The sequence below is a fragment of the Pan paniscus genome, chromosome 13 (assembly GCF_029289425.2).
Source record: "Pan paniscus chromosome 13, NHGRI_mPanPan1-v2.0_pri, whole genome shotgun sequence".
Lineage (NCBI taxonomy): Eukaryota > Metazoa > Chordata > Mammalia > Primates > Hominidae > Pan > Pan paniscus.
The window spans coordinates 26,737,110-26,755,754 of record NC_073262.2 but is presented as its reverse complement, the minus strand read 5'-3'; the positions used below and the strand labels follow the sequence as shown (position 1 = coordinate 26,755,754).

Here is an 18,645-nt window from a genome sequence, read left to right as displayed (position 1 = left end):
AATTTAAGAATAAATTTGCCTGGGCACTGTGACTCACACCTATAATCTGAGCACTTTGGGAGGCTGAAGTGGGAGGATCACTTGACACCAGGAATTCATGACCAGCCTGGACAGCATAGCAAGACCCCATCTCTACAAAGAATTTTGAAAGTTAGCCAGGTGCAGTGGCATGTGCCTGTAAGTCGCAGCTACTCAGGAGGCTGAGGTGTGAGTGATGTCCGCAATGGCCTGTCTGGAACTGCCCCTGCAAAGAATCCAGCTGCAGGGGGGGAGGTGCAGCCAAAGCTGGGTGCTCTGAGGAGCCTACAGGAACCAGGAACAGCACCTGCAGCCACCCAGCAGTGACTGTAGACCCTGGCATCCCTGCGCTGTCAGAAGCCCGGGAAGCCCACTCTGCCCCTGCAGGCTCCAAGACACCTGCTCCTGCTGCCTGGCCTCTCCTTGCTCCCGGTGCCTGCTCCCATTTCAGAGCAAGGTTGAAGGTGAGCTGAGGCACTCTTGTGACCAGTCAAGTGTGTGCATGCTCGGGGCTGTGCAGACATGCCAGCTCCCCCTGCCACCTTAGCCCCCTCTGAAACTTTGGGAGGGAGGCCTGGGGTTGGGGAAGGCAGAGGGTGGCTGGGGCAGGCCTGTAAGCACCCCTCCACAGGAATAGCCTGGCTGCCCTGGTTGACATGATTGATGGCAGCAGGAGACAGACAGGCTCCTGGGTGGAAAGGGGCAGGTCCCTGGTGAAGCCCCACCTTCAGACTAAGGACAGCCTGAAGCGTGGGTGCTAGGCTGTTAGTTCCAGGTGGAGTCTGCCAGCCAGAGTGAAAACTTATGATGCTTTTTCCAGACCCGCCATGGCTGCCCATGGACCAGTCACCATGTACTTCCTCCCTTCTGAAGCCCATAAAAACTCTGGACTCAGTCAGACTCATACAGACCATTGGGACTACCAGGTGCGGGAAGAAGCTACCCATTTCAGGTCTCCTCAGCTCTTAATTACCAGCCTGCAGAAAGCAGCCACCCACCACGGGTCTCCTCGCCACTGAGAGCTGGACAGTCATCAGGACGACCTGCCTGCGGAAAAGAGCTACCCACTTCAGATCTCCTGAGAGCTGCTCTGTTGCTCAGTGAAGCTCCTCTCTGCCTTGTTCACCCTCCAGTTGTCCGCGTACCTCATTCTTGCTGGATGGTGAGACAAGAACTTGGGACCCGCCGAATGGCACCACTGAAAGAGCAGTAACAAACAGGGCTAAAACACGCCCCCCACTCACCACAATGCGGGCGACTAGGAAGAAAGACGAGCTGTAACCCTTCTGGGAGCCCAAACCAGGGGGCTCCTTGAGCCAGTGCTGTGACACCCTCTTTGTGGCTCTGTGTATCCTGGCATCTCCAAGCTTCCACGAGCCACTGTGTTCCCAGGTGTCTGCGGTGGAAATTGCTTGCAGTATGCCTGGTCCAGCCATAGCCTTGCACGTAGCTGGTGCCTTTGCCAGCGCCTGGGGCAGCCCACCCCGCTGCAGTCAGCACGCCTGGCTCTGCGCAGTGGTCGGACCCCACGCTTGCTCACACACCCGTTGCCACTCCTTGCCAAGCTCACCCTTGGCAAGTGTGGATCTGGGCCAGTATCATGAGCCGAACTCAGTCTGCGTGCTCAAGTGGACAGAATGAGCCCAGTGGACTCTAGCAAAACTCAGGCAAAGGCGCCACTAGCCACAGAGGTTTCTCGCTGGCAAAGTGACACCCCAAGGATCCCGTAATGGGAGATTTGCTTGTGCCCAGCAGTAAAGAGTCTACAGTGAGCTATGATCCTGCTCCTGCACTGCAGCTTAGGTGACAAAGCAAGACTTTGTCTCATAAATAAATAAATAAATCTAACTACACAGGTTCACTGAAAACTAAAACATTGATGAAAGAAATTGAAGAAGACACAAATAAATGGAAAGATATCCCATGTTTATGCATTGAAGAAACTAATATTCTTAAAATGCTCATATTACCCAAAATTATCTACAGATTCAATACAATCCATATCAAAATTCCAACATCATTTTTCATAGAAATAGATTAAGAAATCCTAAAATTTATATGGAACCACAACAAAAACTTGCATAGCCAAAGCATTCATGAGCAAAAAAATCAAAGCTGGAGGCATCACACTACCTGAATTCAAATTGCACTACAAACCTATAGTAATTAAAAATACTGTAGTGCTAGCAAAAAAAATTAAAATAAAAATGAACACTTCCCCAGTGGACTGGAATAGAGAGCTTAGAAATGAGCCCATGCATGTATGGTCAATTGATTTATGACAAAGATGTCAACAATAAACAATGGCAAAGGATAGTCTCTTCAATAAATGATGTTGGGGAAAGCTGGATATCCACATATAGAAGAACGAAATTGGACCCTTATTTCACTCCATATACAAAAATCAACTCAAAATGGATTAAAGACTTAAATGTTAAGACCAGAAACTGTAAAACTCCTAGAAGAAAACTTAGGGGGAAAACTGCAAAACTGGTCTGGGTATTGATTTTTTGGATTTGACCGCAAAAGTGCAGGCAACGAAAACAAAAATAGATAAAGGGGATTATATCAAATGAAAAAGCTTCTGTACAGCAAAAGAAACAATGTACAGAGACAGCCTACAGATTGGGAGAAAATATTTTCAAGTCATACATTGAATAAAGGGTTAATATCCAAAATATATAAGAAGCCAAAACACCTGAATAGCAAGAAAATTAAAAAAAAAAAAAACATTAAAAATGGGAAAGGGACCTGAATATACATTTCTCAAAAAAAGGCATCCAAAAGTCCAACTGATACAAGAAAAACTTCTCAACATTGCTAATCATTCAGGAAATACAAATTAAATCTGTAATGATATATAATTTCACACCTCTCAGAATGACCATTACCAAAAAAAAAATACAAAAGATAACAAATGTTGATGACGATGTAAAGAAAAGGAAACCTTTGTACACTGTTGGTGGAAATGTACACATGTGGAAAACTGTGTGAAGGTTCCTCAATAAACTAAAAATAGAATTATCTGATGATCCAGCAATCCCATTTCTGGATATTCACCCAAAACATTTTAAATTAGTTTGTTTTAAGAGATGTCTGCACTTCCATGTTCTCTGCAGAGCTGTTCACAATAGCCAAGTTACAGAATCAAACTAAGATGATGAATGGATAAAAAGTAGAGTATGGTAAAATTCAAGATTGCTAAGAGAGTAAATTTCAAATATTCTCACCACAAAGAATATTAAGTATTTGAGGTGGACATGTTTACTGGCTTCATTTAGTTATTTTGCATTGTATTCATAAATCATAACTTCACTTTGTATTTTATAAATATATATAGCTATTGTGAAAATACAATAAAACATTGAAATTGCAGTCATATTTTAAGAAGGTATAATTTTTTGTAAGAGAATTGAAAATGTTTTAAAACCACAAATTTATATCTCAATATTGAACCATACTTAATGGATCTTAATGTGAATAGGCACATAGAATATTACATTTAGAAGCAAGACCAAGGTTTTGAGAAAACTCTTTGTATCATAGAGACCTTATTATTTAGATTGCACAGGAATAATAGAATGTATGTACAGCTAAGTGGGGCTTAGTAATCATCTTTTTTGTGAGGAATAAGAAAAGTTGGAAGTGGAGCACCATGGCATTCTGTTTGCAGATGGAAAACCTGACCAAAGATATCTTCATATTAATTTCTGAGGCTTCCAGAGTTATTGGAGATTTTAGGTTACTGGATAGGGACTTCAAAAATACCATAATTAATTGTAGACTGCTGGAGTTTGAAATCCAGTTCTTCCAGTTATTAGCTATGGAACCTTGGATAACTTATGTGATCTATGTTCCTCACTTTCTTTATCTGTAAAATATAGATGATAATAGCACTTCTTTATTTTCTACTTTTTAAGAACATAAGCACTTCTTAGGATTGTTGTGAGAATTAACTATACTACTTATAATTTAGAACTCAGTAAATGTTAGCTATTATTTACTATATTTAAAAGCAAGAAATAAGTTTTAGTAATTTACATGACAAATGTTAGTGCTACTTAACAATGCCTGTTATCTGGAAACTTGTATTTTTAATCATTAAATATTAATATGATTGAATTCTTTTGTGATGTAGACTATTTGTGATTTACAGAGCTATTGGTTCTTATTAAAATATGCAGAAACAGATAAACTGCATGATAAACTGTCGATTGATTTGAATTTGTAGAAAATCTGAGATCTTTAGCGTTACATGCATGTAAAAAGAATACGTTATTAAGAATACTTCAAACTAGGTAAGGAAAATAAGAGCTAAAATATAGTTTTCTTTTCTGGTTTAGTAGTTTTTAAGGTCTCCATCCTTGTTATGTATAACAAAGACTCAGATAATTACCTCTGTTTATTAGAGTTTTTTTTTTTCAGAAAAAAAATCTTAAATGGTATATGTGTATGAATATGTTTTTATTGCAAAGTATTTGGGGACCTGTTTATAAGAATTTTCTTTCTTTTTTTTTTTTTTTGAGACAGAATCTTGCTCTGTTGCCCACGCTAGATTGCAGTGGCACGATCTCAGCTCACTGCAACCTCTGCCTCCTGGATTCAAGAGATCGATTCTCCTGTCTCAGCCTCCCGAGTAGCTGGGATTGTAGGCGCACACCACCACACCCAGCTAATTTTTGTATTTTTAGTAGAGACAGGGTTTCACCATGTTGGCCAGGCTGGTCTCGAACTCCTGACTTCAGGCGATCCACCTGCCTCAGTCTCCCAAAGTGCTAGGATTACAGGCTTGAGCCACTGCGCCCAGCAACAATTTTCAAAACTAAAACATTAATAGCCTATTTCATGTCATTTTTAGTAGTTGAGAGAGAGAGAGAGAGACGATTCAAGACTTCATAAAATTTTTGACTTTGTATTTAAACAGAAAATGAAGGTAGAAGTGCTTCTCCCCAGCCTGCCACCCCCACTAGCTTAAGGACAAAAAAAAAAATTAATTCTGAGCCATCAAGGGCATGTTTCTAGTTATATGTGAGGTTTTCAGTAAAATTTTCATTATGGAATAAAACATTTCCCTCTTTTTTGCCACAGTATTTTATTGATTGTCTACCTACACAGTTTACCTAAGAGGATAGCAAAGCTTACAAAAGATATAATCCATAAACATTATTTTAGTATGTCTACATTGATTTATTGCTGAAGTCCTATTTACTATATGTTCAAAGTTCCTTCCTAAGCTGGTGGGTCTCAGGATTATCTTTAAAGATTAGAAATATAATCTTAGAAAACTCAAGAAGTATTTACATAAATGCTAACAATGAGAGTCTAGTAATAGTCAGTGTTCATATGTGTGCTTTAGATCACAATTCTACACGGACTGTAGATCTACATTATAATCAAGATGCCTGTAAAGAATAGAGAATCTGCCTCAGCCTAGTTCTGAACCAGAACTGTGGGCATGCACCTGGGGTTCTAGATTTTAAAGTGCTACTTTGGTCCTTAAGTGCATTACAGTTTGAGATTCATGCCAGATACTAACTGCATCATGCTTGCATCCTTGTATCTAAGATATTACATGGTCATTGAGGTATGTTTGTGTGTATCATGGAAGCTTTCAAATCATTTTGACATTTAGTATTTGTATTAGAAATAACTCAGTGTTTTTCATAGACATCTGTAAATAGTATTTTTGGAAGTTAATGTCTTATTAATATGTAGAAACTAAGCTAAATAGTTGCAGTGAAATTGTTTCTCAACTGGAGAAAAAGATATCCTTCCTTCATGCTTTTTAAAAATACCTGAGCCCTGGCCCTACCTCATACTAATTAAACCATAATATGTAAAGAATATGCTGAGTGTGAATATATTTTAAAAGTGTTTCAAGTGTTTGATTGTACAGCTGCAACTGAAAAACCGACATCTGCACTAATGACCAAAAGGAGCAATGATAATTGCTAATCCAAAAATCATTTATGTTTGGCTTGAGAATCTACAGTACTCAAAACCACTTACTTGGGAGGATGAGATAGGAGGATCTCTTGAGCTCAGGAGCCCAAGACCAGCCTGAGCAACACAGGGAGACCCTGTCTCAAAACAAAACAAAAACAAAAAGTACATATTAAGTATGGCACTGTAGAATCCAAATCCTGTTTCCCTAACTGCATTGTCAAGGAATTCACAATCAAGTTCTTTAGGCAAAAAACACTCTCTCTGGATAATCACATTTGTCTATTAGAGGGAATTTTATTTAAAGGGCTTTTTTTTTTATGCTAAGTTTAGCAGGTTGGTGTAAAGTACTGACTGGGGAGATTTAAGTAATAAGAGGAATAGAATTTTGAATTTTTCATGAGGACAGAATACTGAACTAATTGATTTCTATGATTTTGGCTTTTATAAGCAACTCAAGTGTAATTAAGAATATTTTTGTAATAATTTTGAGCAGGGAAACTATTTTTTAGAATGGGGCTCTGTTCATGCAGGACACCAGAATTTATGTATTTTAAATCGTATAAAAATTTTGCATAGAAACTAGGTAGGCAGATCAAATTAGTATTACAGAAAGTACTCAACTCTGTGACATGGCTCATAACTTCTGTTCCACAAAATATTCTGATTCTTCTAAACGGTAAATCTTAATGTTATTGCTGTTTGTTTACATAAAATATGTCCTATAATACATCCCTTTGCCCAGGCTTATTATATAAAGTCATGAAGAATAATTTCAATTTTTTTATATTTAAACTAAATGAAGCAATATCTATAATCTCAAATTCATTATATTTTCTTATGCTTCTCTTTTAGATGTACATTGAAGATGTCAGTTTCTACATGTGGGAAGTAGACATTGAAGGCTTTATGGTTTACAGACAAGATCTTTAGAAGTTAAGCACTAAAGGTAAGTAGTAACTATAGCCCCATATATAATTTCATGTAAATGGTTAGGGTTGTCAGATTATAATTCGACTTGTTAAACTTGTTTACTTTTTATCACTGCTCCTGTCTAAGTTACCTCACAACTGCATTCATTCATATTCAGACACAAATTTTTATTCCATAATATCATCTTGACAGAAAGTATCAGATTTCACTTGTAATAAGCGGTTGATTAAAAAATAATAAATTGTAATACACAAGTGCAAACCAGTTAAGAATAAAGAATAAAAAAGTAACTTCTGGCCGGGAGCGGTGGCTCACGCCTGTAATCCCAGCACTTTGGGAGGCCGAGGCGGGCGGATCACGAGGTCAGGAGATCCAGACCATCCTGGCGAACACGGTGAAACCCGGTCTCTACTGAAAATACAAAAAAATTAGGCGGGCGTGGTGGCAGGCGCGTGTAGTCCCAGCTACTCGGGAGGCTGAGGCAGGAGAATGGCGTGAACCCGGGAGGCGGAGCTTGCAGTGAGCCGAGATCGCACCACTGCACTCCAGCCTGGGTGACAGAGCGAGACTCTGTCTCAAAAAAAAAAAAAAAAAAAAGTAACTTCTATCAAACCTGTGAATACAACTCAGCAGAATTTAATTTGAAAAAATAATTAAACAGAAAAACTATTATTCATTGCACTGTTTTCATGTATTTATTAATCAGACCCTTTAACAAGTTAAGAACTTGTTCTTTATCCACTCCAAAACACTCTGTCATAGTGTCATATACTCATAACATTATAACCCCTGAATACAAACCTCTTTTCATTTTATCATGGCTCCCCCAAAATTTCTCTTTACCTAGCATATTCTTTCACGTAGCACGTTCTGTTCATGCCTCCCATGACTGCTTACATACTTAACATGACTAAGTAAATTTCTGAGCACATTTTGTTAAAATTTCAAGTGAGATACAAGGGGAATAAACCTCCAAAAACAATATTTTAATGTTCCTTGCCAAATGGGGACAATGGAAGCCTGGAGAGTATGTGACCTGTGAACGGGATGCTCCTATTCAGTTCTGGGATCCTTGCTAAATGGAAATGAGATGCTGTAAAATCAATTCTCAGTAGTTTTTTTAAAGAACAGAAATAAATTAGAAAAATCCTTATTTTTAAATATCAGCATAAAATTTTTCCTTTGAAAAAAAGTTTACTTTTGCTACTACATAAGCCAAGTAAAACAGTTTACAGCCCCTAGTGCAGGAGTGTTTTTTCTTTTTTCTATTTTTCTTTATTCTTTTAGAGTGCAAGTATTTAGAGTCTATTTTTTCTCCTTAATTTGTGGTTAACTGTTTAATGATTTTTGCCAGTTTTCTATAATGAATATTATTGTCAGAAATGACTTCTCTTGAAAACATAAGTGATATTACTTATTTCTAATTCATTTACATAGTTATATATGGTGACTTGGTTACTTGGAAGAGCTATTCAATTGTTTTCTGAATTATAATGATTAGATAACTATTTTTATGGTTCCTTCTTCTCCACAGTCTAAATCAGATCCTTCTAGTAAAAAAAAAAATTATACATATATATATATATGTATATATGTATCTTTTACTTTAAGAGATGTAGTCTCTTTAAGTTGCTCAGACTAGATTTGAGCTCCTGGGCTCCAGCAATCCTCCCACCTCAGCCTCTCAAGCAGCTAGGACTGCAGGTGTGCATTAACCATGCCGGGCACTTTCTGGTTTTTGTTGTTGTTGTCGTGTGTTTGTTTGTTTGTTTTGAGACAGGGTCTTATTCTGTTGCCCAGGTTGGAATACAGTGGCATAATCATGGGTCACTGCAGCATCGACCTCCTAGGCTCAAGCCATCTTCCTGCCTCGGCCTCCCAAAGTGATGGGATTACATGCATGTGCCACCTCGCCTGGCATCTTTTTTTAAAAGACCTTTTACACAAAGAGAAAGCAGAGTTAATCACACTCTTAGGTCCATGGGGCACTGTCATTACTGGTTCATGCAAAGCACTTCTTGTTTTATTTATTTATAAATTTTCCAGTCTCATTCTCCTGCCCTTGACCCATAGGAAATCATTCTAATATTATGATATTCTAAAATAATATCTATTGTACTGTTCTATTTTGTTTATATTTTCATAATGAGTATTGTTTTGCATGCATACATTTTAAAATTTTTATATGAGAAATTTCAAATAAATGAAAAGGAAAAGAGAAAATATTATGAACCGCCACATGTCTATATGTCAGCTTCAACAGTTAGCATCTTATGGTACAATTTGTTTTACCTCTGACCTCTCCTCACCCTGACTTATATACATGAAATTTAAATAAGTGTAAGTGATATCGTGCTGTGTATCTCATTGTGATCCTTACTATTTTATTTCATATAACCTTAAGTTTTCAACTTTATTTATGTTGCCATGTTTTTACTGCTGCTTACTGCTACATGGTAATCCACAGTATATGGCAGCCATATTTTCACTACCCATTTTCCTCAGTGTTTGCCATCCAAATTGCTTTCAATTTCCTTTTACCACATGTTCATCATGTCCTATCGTGGAACTTTGCAAGGATTTCTTTAGAATATATACCCAGGAGCAGAATTGCTGGGTGACAGAATATATGTTTATGATTAATTTAACCAATCCCTATCAGATGCTTCCCCACATAAATACTTTGGTCTTTACAGCCTCCAGCAATAACCTTCTCATCATCCATGCCAGCCCTTAACGTTTTCCAGCTTCCTCATGTTTTCAGCCTAATGTGTGTAATTTTATAGATCATTGTTTTGAGTTTTTTAAAATCACTATTGAGTTTGAGTATCTCATCATATACCTGTTGGCCTTTTGATTTCCCTCTTCTGAACTTGCTTCTCATATTCTTTATATATTTTTTCATTTGGGTTCAATTGTTTTATAGGAATTTGTTGTATGTGCTCAATATTAATTTCCTATCAGTTTAGATATTATAAAATATCTGCTTCCATTCTTTCAACTTTTAAATTTTATGCATGATGTTCTTTAAGTAGACATTCAGATTTTAAATATCCCATTAAAAATATTTTCTTGATGTTTATTGCTGGAGTACATGAGTGCTACTGATATTTTTAAAAGTTTATCTTTGTCCTAACTATATTGCTAAACCCTCTTATTCTTAACAGATTGTTCTTTTTTTTGAAATAGATTATTATAATCATTTGAAATTAATGATAATATTATTTCCTTCCTTCCCATCTTTATATTTAAACTCCTTTCTTCTTTCCTATATCTTTTTTTGTTAGTTCCTCTGGAACTATGTTAACGAGTAGTAGTGATGTTGGCCATCTCATGTCTCATCATAAAGGAGGTGAACCTAAAGTTTCTCAATTAATACTTACAAAATGTTTTTTAATATATAACATTTACCAGATTAAGAAAGGTTCTTCTATTTTTAGTTTGCTAAGCAGTCTTATAAATAGCTATTGAACCTTAACAATGCTTTTTATTATGTGTATGTTAAAATAATTATAAGGTATTCATCCTGTGGTATATTAATGTTATGTATTATATGTATAGAATTTCTAATATTAAACCATCCATGCATTCATAGTTTGCATTATGAAGTATTACCTGATCATGATGTATTATTCTTTAATACACTGTTGTGTTTGGTTAGCAAATATCTGACTGGAGATTTTGGAATCTATATTTTTAAGTTAAATGCAGTGTAATTTTCTTATTTTCCTTGTTTGGTTTTATAATTAAGATTACACTAGCCTTCTAAAATGAGATGTGCATGTTTGCTCCTTTTAAGAAAGGAATTTACTGTTTCTTTTAATGTGTGCTAACTCAAATGTAAAACTATCTGGTTCTGGGGATTTTGGTGAGGACATATCTTTGACAATTATATACATCTTTAATGCTTTTTGGTCAATTCAGGTTTCCTTCTCAGCTTCTTCCACTCCTCTTCCAATGGCTTTTGATGGCAGCTGGTATTCTTCTCACCCTCAGGTATACCCCAGACTGAGTTTCCTTTGAGTCAGGAAATACTGAGCCCACATTGACATTCACATTCACATTCACAGGAAATCTCAGTGCCCACATTCAACTGAGCCATGTAATGGGCACCCCGCTTTTGGACTGACTGGGAATTGATTGTCCTAACTCTGACCACTGGTCTCTGATCTGCCTGGTCTTGCTTCAGTTAAACTCCCTCTGCCACATACCTAAATTAATCCTGCACTACGACAGTATCCTGCTTTTGTATAACTAGAAATTTCAGTTAATAATGCCCTGAATTGACTTCCTTATAGCTCTTAAAACTTCTGGTTACATGTGTCAAGATGAATATTTTGATAAAAGAATAAGTAAAGCATCATGTTCAGGAAAGTAAGTGTTGCAGAAGAAATGAGCAACGATATGGTCTGATGTCCTCTACATTTGATATATACTATATATCAATTTGATATATAGTATGTATCTGATTGTAGTTAACTCCAGGAGATTTTCCCCTTATCTTAGAGTTTGAACCATATAGTGACCATGTATTATCAGAAGAAAAATGAAGGGTATTTCCCCTTACAAAAAGAAAAAGGAGTAAAGATCATAAGCAGGAAGTTCATGGACACACTAACAAAAATAAATGAAATAGTAATTATAATCATAATTGTTTATACATTACAATGTGTTTCACCATTTTCAATATTTAAGTTTTTCCCACACTTTGAATGTTTTCTGAATTTATTTTGAATCTTTTATTACTAAAAAAAAAATTGGATGTATATATATCTCTCCTACAAAGAATCTTGTCCATTCTGACATCCCTTTGTCTCTTCATCTTCTCCTACCCCATCATTTGCTACTATCTACTTTAAATCCTAAACCATTATGCCCCTATGTTCTCCTTTTCTTAGTTGTTGGCTATTTAAAAAAACAGCACATTTTGCCAAGACATTTTATCAGCATTACTTCACACATCTTTTAATTATCTTCCATATTTGTTTCTATTTAAGGATTTTATCAAAAACTGTCTTCTGAGGTCTTGTATGCTTGGAAATATATGTCATCATAGCCTCATAGTTGAATGACTGCATTGTCATATGTAAAAATCTAGGTTTTAATATTTTTCCTTCAATACTTTGAAAATCCATGATATTTCCTAATCACCATTGTAAAAAAATTTTTTAAATTAATTTAAAAAAATAAAATCCATGATTTTTTTTGTCCTGTTCAACTCCATCATTCCTTCAAATACATCCTTCTTAATTTTTTTTTTTTTTGAGACCTTCTGACTCTGTCACCTGGGCTGGAATGCAGTGACACAATCTCGGCTCAACCTCCTCCTGGGCCCAAGCGATTCTCCCACCTCAGCCTCCTGAGTAGCTGGGACTGCAGACACATGCCACCACGCCCAGCTAATTTTTGTATTTTTTGATAGAGATGGGGTTTCGCTGTGTTAGCCAGGCTGGTCTTGAACTCCTGACCTCAAGTGGTCCTCCCGCCTTGGCTTCCCACAGTGCTGGGATTGTAGGTGTGAGCCACCAGACCCAGCCTATTTTTCTTTCTGAGTCTCCTGTTATTCAGATGTTAGCACTGTCAATCCCTTAGCCTTTCTTTTATATTTTCTATATCCTTGTTCTTAGGTTTGAAGATTTCCTCAAACTGATCTTCGGATTCATTAATTTACTCCTCATTTAAATTCTATTATTTATCCAGTCTATATACTTCAAGTATTATATTTTTGTACCTAATATTTCTGTGTGCTTCTTTGTTCTCTTGTTCTTATTATATGCCGCTAATATCTTCCCTTATCTCTTTTAGTATGTTTATTAGGCTTATTTTAAGTTCTTGGGACATCAGATCTAATAGTTCTGCTTCTCTTAGGATCTGTATGCCAATATTTTATTTTTCTTTGAAAACAGTTGTGCTTCTTCAATGTCTTGATATGTTGACCTGTAAGGTAATTTCCCTCTGGGGATATTGGCTACTATGACATCACATGTGGGAAGAGACTAGTATCCAGTCTGGCATTTTCAGTGAGCTCAAAGGATGGAAGGTAGGTAGAAAAGCCCCAGGCTACTTGAGAAATCAGTTTATCAAATCTACAAAATGACACCTCAGATCTCTGCTTCACCATCTCTCCGCTTCTCCCTGATCCCACCAGGGAGAACAGCAGCCAAAGCTATTTATTGTAATTTACCAGCTTTATGGTTTAGTAGGAAAGGGCAGAGAAATTGCTACCTAAGGTTAGTTGGTCTCCACCTGTTTTCCTCAGCTTTTTATAAGTATGGTTTACTTCTGAGGGCATTTGAACTGTAGTCTGAGTCCCTGTAGATATGGGAACTATAAGTTTTTTACTCAAGTCATGGAATAGTCAAAAGCAGAACTCCAATAGTTCATTTCCTGTTTTATCCTCCCACATATTTGAAGGACTGCCTCCTGCCCCAGATCCAAGGCCCAAGCCACCAGCCAGCACACTTACCAGTTCAAAATTGTCCTTTTTCACCCCACTTTCTTCCCTGGGAGTTTTCGGGTTTTCTTATTTCTTGGCTTTTTTTCTTTATATTTCCTGTAGGAGTTGGTCTTTGGAGAGGGAACCAGACAGTGTACTATTCCAACATCTTGGTATTATCTTTCTGAAAGAAACTCAAACAAAAGCTATATGTATGTGTGTACCCTTTGACCCAGAGATTACATTTCTAGAAATTTCTCCAAAATGTATTATCAAGAACTATTTAATCATGATATTGGAAAACAGTTTAAATATCCAAAAGTGGGGGTTAATTAAATAGATACATAGTCATGGAATAAACTATTCTGAGTCATACACTACTGATTTCTGGTTTTTTAAAAGATTGATGCTCAGGTGTGGTGGCTCATGTCTATAATCCCAACACTTTGGGAGACTGAGGTGAGAGGATCACTTGAGCTAAGGAGTTCAAGACCAGCCTGGGCAACATAACGAGGCCTCCTCTCTACTAAAAAATGTAAAAGTAAAATATCAGCCAGGCATGGTGGTACGTGCCTGTAGTTCCAGCTATTCAAGAGGATTGCTTGAGCCTAGGAGATCTTGATCTGTTTCTAATGACTATCTTTTCTCTTGGTTTTAGGTCACATTTTCCTACCTTTTAAAATGTCTTGTAATTATTGAATTGATGGGTTTGCGTAGGATAGTTTTTAAATGTGGATATTTAGCATGATTTGCATATCTCTGTTATAAAGTACTTCTCAAACTGTAATTATTTCTTTACCTCTATAACACACAGAATGTTAGGGCTGAGAAAAGGATGACTGGAGCTGGCAGTTGAATCACTGGTTTAGTTGCAGTATAGTACTAGAATGAAAGTAAAAAAAATAAATAAAGAAAGAATGAGTAATACGGTTTGGCTGTGTCACCACTCAGATCTCATCTTGAATTCCAACGTGTTGTGTGAGGGACCCAATGAGAGGTAATTGAATCATGGGGGCGGGTCTTTCATGTGCTGTTCTCGTGATAGTGAATAAGTCTCATGAGATCTGGTGGTTTTTAAAAACAGGAGTTTCCCAGCTCAAGCTCTCCCTTTGCCCTCTGGCTGATTGCAAGGCCTCCCCAGCCATGTAGCACTGTAAGTCCATTAAACCACTTTTTCTTCCCAGTCTTGGGTATGTCTTTATCAGCAGCATGAAAACAGACTAATACAATGAGTAAAAGGAAATAAAGAAGAAGCAGTCACAATCCTTTCATGTAATTTGTCAACAAGAGGGTAGATGCAGCATCATGGAGGAAACACTTTACAATGCTTTGAATATTACCCAAATCAAATTGCCCTTAAAAAAGTAAAGAGAAATTAAAACAGTCATGAAGAAAAGAGCCTCAAATTAAAATAGAGACTTTTAGAGATTTTTTAATAACAGGACATTTTGCCGTTGTGATTTGGAGAAAGTTTTTCCTTATAGTTTTTAACCAACTTGAGAATAGACACGAAGAGCCAGATGGGAAGACAACTAAATCTAAACATTTTACAAAACCTTGATAGTGATCAGCATCTAGCCAAGAATTATAAGACATGAAAAAGTAGGAAAATTAACCCCAAACCACTAGAATAGACAATCAGTAGAAACAGAGCAAGAAATGACAGCAATAATGTAAACAGCAAAGACTTTAAAACATCTAATTGTACACATATACAAGGATATAAAGTAAAACATTAAAACAATGAAGAGAGTCTTAGAAAATATATTTTTTAGCTCTAGGAATTCCTACATCTGAATGGAATATCCACTGGATGGGTTTCTCAATGCAATAAACATTGCCAATTAAAAAGATCAATAGACTTGAAGAAAGTATGAAAAACTGAACCGCTGCTGAGTACAGTGGCACGTGCCTATAGTCCTACCTACTCAGGAGGCTGAAGTGGAAGAATAGCTTGAGTACAGGAGTTTGGGGCTGTAGTGTGCTATGATCACATGTGTGGATAGCCACTGCATTCCAGCCTGGACATACTAGCCAGTCCCCAAGTCTAAAAACGAGTAAGTAAAGTAAAGTAAAAACTGAATTAGAGAGTAAGAAAACTGAACCCTCCCCCTTCCTCCATACCCCCCCCCCCAAAAAAAAAAACCCAGCACCTAAGTGTCCTGATACTATGAGGTATAACAAATATGGAATTGGAGTTGCAGAAGGGGTGAGGGCAGAAAAAATATTTGAAAAAATATAGCCAAAATTGTTCCACATTGGATGAAAAATAGAAACATAAAAATCCAAGTTCATTTAACTTCAAATAGAAAAGAAAACCATACCAAAACATATCATTTCTGAAACCAGTGATAAAGAGAAAAGTCATAAAAGTAAATGAAGAAAAAGGCACATCACAAACAAAATGCAAAACAAAAATGAACTGACTTCACATCAGAAAAAATGCAAACCAGAAGATAATGGAATGAGATCGGTATCAAAAGATGAAGACTTATAAACCTTAAATTCTATAACCAGGAAAAAACATCTAAAATGATGACATTTTCAGAAAAAAAAAAAATCCACTGAGAGAATTCATTGCTAGCAGACCTGTTACAAGAAATGTTAAATAAAGTCTTAAGGCAGAAGAAAAATGATGCTAGATGGAAACTCGATCTCTTCAGAAGAATGAAGAGCCCCAGAAATTGTAAATATATTGGTAAACATAAAAGACTGTTGTTTATATATTTAAAAAGATAACTGACTGCTTAAGTAAAAAACACTGAAAAATAAAAATGAATATTTTGTTATCACATATGTAGAAGTAAAATATATGGCAGCAGTGCAAAGAATGGGAGGGAGAAATTGTAGTACAGGTGGAATATTCCTAATCCCAGAATCCAGAATGCTCCAAAATTCAAAACTTATTGAGTGCCTACCCGATGCTCAAAGGAAATGATCATTGGAGCATTTCAGATTTTGGATTTTTGGATTAGGGATTCTCAATCTGTTTAACACAAGTATTCCAAAATTTGAAAAAATTCAAAATTTGAATGAATTCTGGTCCCAGACATTTCAGATATTGTGTCTTAAGCTCATTATATTATTAGGAAATTATAGGCTATTATTTAAAATTGGGCTGTGATAAGTTAAAGATGCATATTTAAACCCTAGAGCAATCACCAAAGATTTAAAACAAAGAAATATAGCTGATAAATCAATAGAGGAGATAAAGTAGAATACTAGAGAATTGGCTAGGCATGATGGCCAATGCCTGTAAGTAAACACTTTGGGAGGCCAAGGGAGGAGGATCACTTGAGTCCAGGAGTTTGAGACCAGCCTGGGCAACATAATGAGACCCTGTATCTACAAAAAATTAAAAAATTAGCCAGGCATAGTGGTGTAAACCTGTAGTCTCAGAGGCTGAGGCTGAAATGAGAAGATAACTTGAGCCCAGGAGGTTGAGGCTGCAGTGAGCCATGATTGTGCCACTGCACTGTAGCCTGGGCAACAGTGTGAGACCCTGTCTCAAAAAAAAAAAAAAATCAATCATTTCAAAAGAAGACAACGGACAGCGTTAAAAATGAAAGAACAGATGGAATAAGTAGAAAACAAATAGCAAGGTGCTAAACTTAGAACCAACTATATCATCACTATATTAAGTATAAATTGTTGAAACACTCAAATTAAAAGGCTTTTTTGTTTTCATCAGACTGATAAAAACCCAATAAACAACTCCAGGGGTTGGCAAACTTTTTATTAAAAGGACACATTATAACTATTTTAAGATTACGGTTCATACTGTTTCTGTCACAACTACTCAACTCTCTTATCAGAGATCAAAATGTAAACAAGTAGGTATGTCTATGTTCCAATAAAACTTTATTTGCAAAATAAGCAATTGGCTTTTTGTAGGGGGTTAGATATAGGGGGTAGACTCCTGCTATACTAAATAGAAGGAGTGCATTTTAAATATAAAAACACAGGTAGGTTAAAAGTTAAAGGATGTGTTAAATATACCATGCAAACACTAATAATCAGAAAGTCCCGGCTAAAATAATATGAGAAAAAGTATATGTCTGGACAAGTGTTTTAACAGAGATAAAGAGGAAATTTTATAATAAGATAGTTCAAGAGGATTTATTCTCCTAAATGTATATCCACTTAACAATAGATCTTAAAAATATATGAAGCAAAAACTGGTAAGAGTTGAAAGAAGAAATAGATAATTCCACAATTATAGTTAGATATTTCAACCTTCCTCTCCCATAAATAGTTATAACAAGTAAACAGAAACCAATAAGAAAATAGAAACCTTCAACAACACTAAAAACTAACCTGACCGAATTGACATTTGTAGAACACATGCCTAATAACAACGGAATACACATTTTTTTCACTGTGTATAGAACATTAATCATGATAGAACATATGCTGGCCCATGAAAATCAATAAATTTTTAAAGATTGAAGTCATCCAGAGTATGTTCTCTGAACAAAACAGAATTAAGTTATAATCCAATACCAAAAAAGCAGGAAAACCTCTCGATATTTGGAAATTAAACAGCACACTTCTAAACTTATGCGTCAAGAAAAAATTCACCAGAGAAATTAGAAAATATCTTGAACTGAATTGTGATGAAACCACAACATAAAATGTAAAATGCAACTAACACATGGCTTAGAAAGAAATTTGTAATTTTAAAAATAAAAGCAAATTAAACTAACCAAAGTAACAAGGCAACAACAAGGAAATAACATAAGGAATGGATGGGAAGTCATTAAAATAGCAGGTGGGAGATCTTGATGATGACAGCCCTCAAGCTGAGTAACAACTTGTTGCAGTCTGGCCTGGCTGTTATCTTTGCACAGGTATCATTGGTATCACTCATCCTCTTACATGACGATTTCCTTTCTCCTGTGTTGAAACTCATGTTTCTTAATCTTTTGTTTTTTTCCTTAATTTGCCGTCTCATTTTTTGGAGCAAGTCCTCCAGGAAGTTCTTGAGAAAGAATGTATAGGAGGTAATTTTTTGTAATAGTTCCATTTCTCATTGTTTTAAATTTCCATGGATGTTAGATCTTTCCACTATGGTTTCATTTATTTTGCCGTAATCTGTTATGACTAGTGTAGGTAATTAGAAGTAGCTATTTTAAAATATTTTTGTGCCACTACTAAAAAAAAAATGGTTTCCTTTATGTAATGCCTATAACTATATGAGGGAAGCATTCTGAAAGAGTCCCTTTCATAAGAAAGAAAATTCCAGAAGACATTGGTATTAAAAGAATCAATCTCTTAGGTAAGCTTTGTTACTCAGAATTGTGTTTACCAAAATA

The 18,645-nt window shown here is 36.2% G+C and overlaps 1 protein-coding gene across 7 annotated transcripts in view; it reads left to right on the top strand.

Annotated features, from left to right (window-relative positions):
* Positions 1 to 18,645, top strand: part of MBD5 (methyl-CpG binding domain protein 5) — a 497,156-nt gene that overhangs the window by 154,796 nt on the left and 323,715 nt on the right. For 6 of the 7 annotated variants that reach the window (XM_008969801.5, XM_063595139.1, XM_034954025.3 and 3 more), the window contains one exon: positions 6,817 to 6,910. The gene's annotated coding sequence lies outside the window, so the exon portion shown is untranslated. Of the gene's footprint in view, positions 1 to 6,814; positions 6,911 to 18,645 lie in introns of those variants that run through there. The other variant, XM_063595140.1, reaches the window with a different exon arrangement.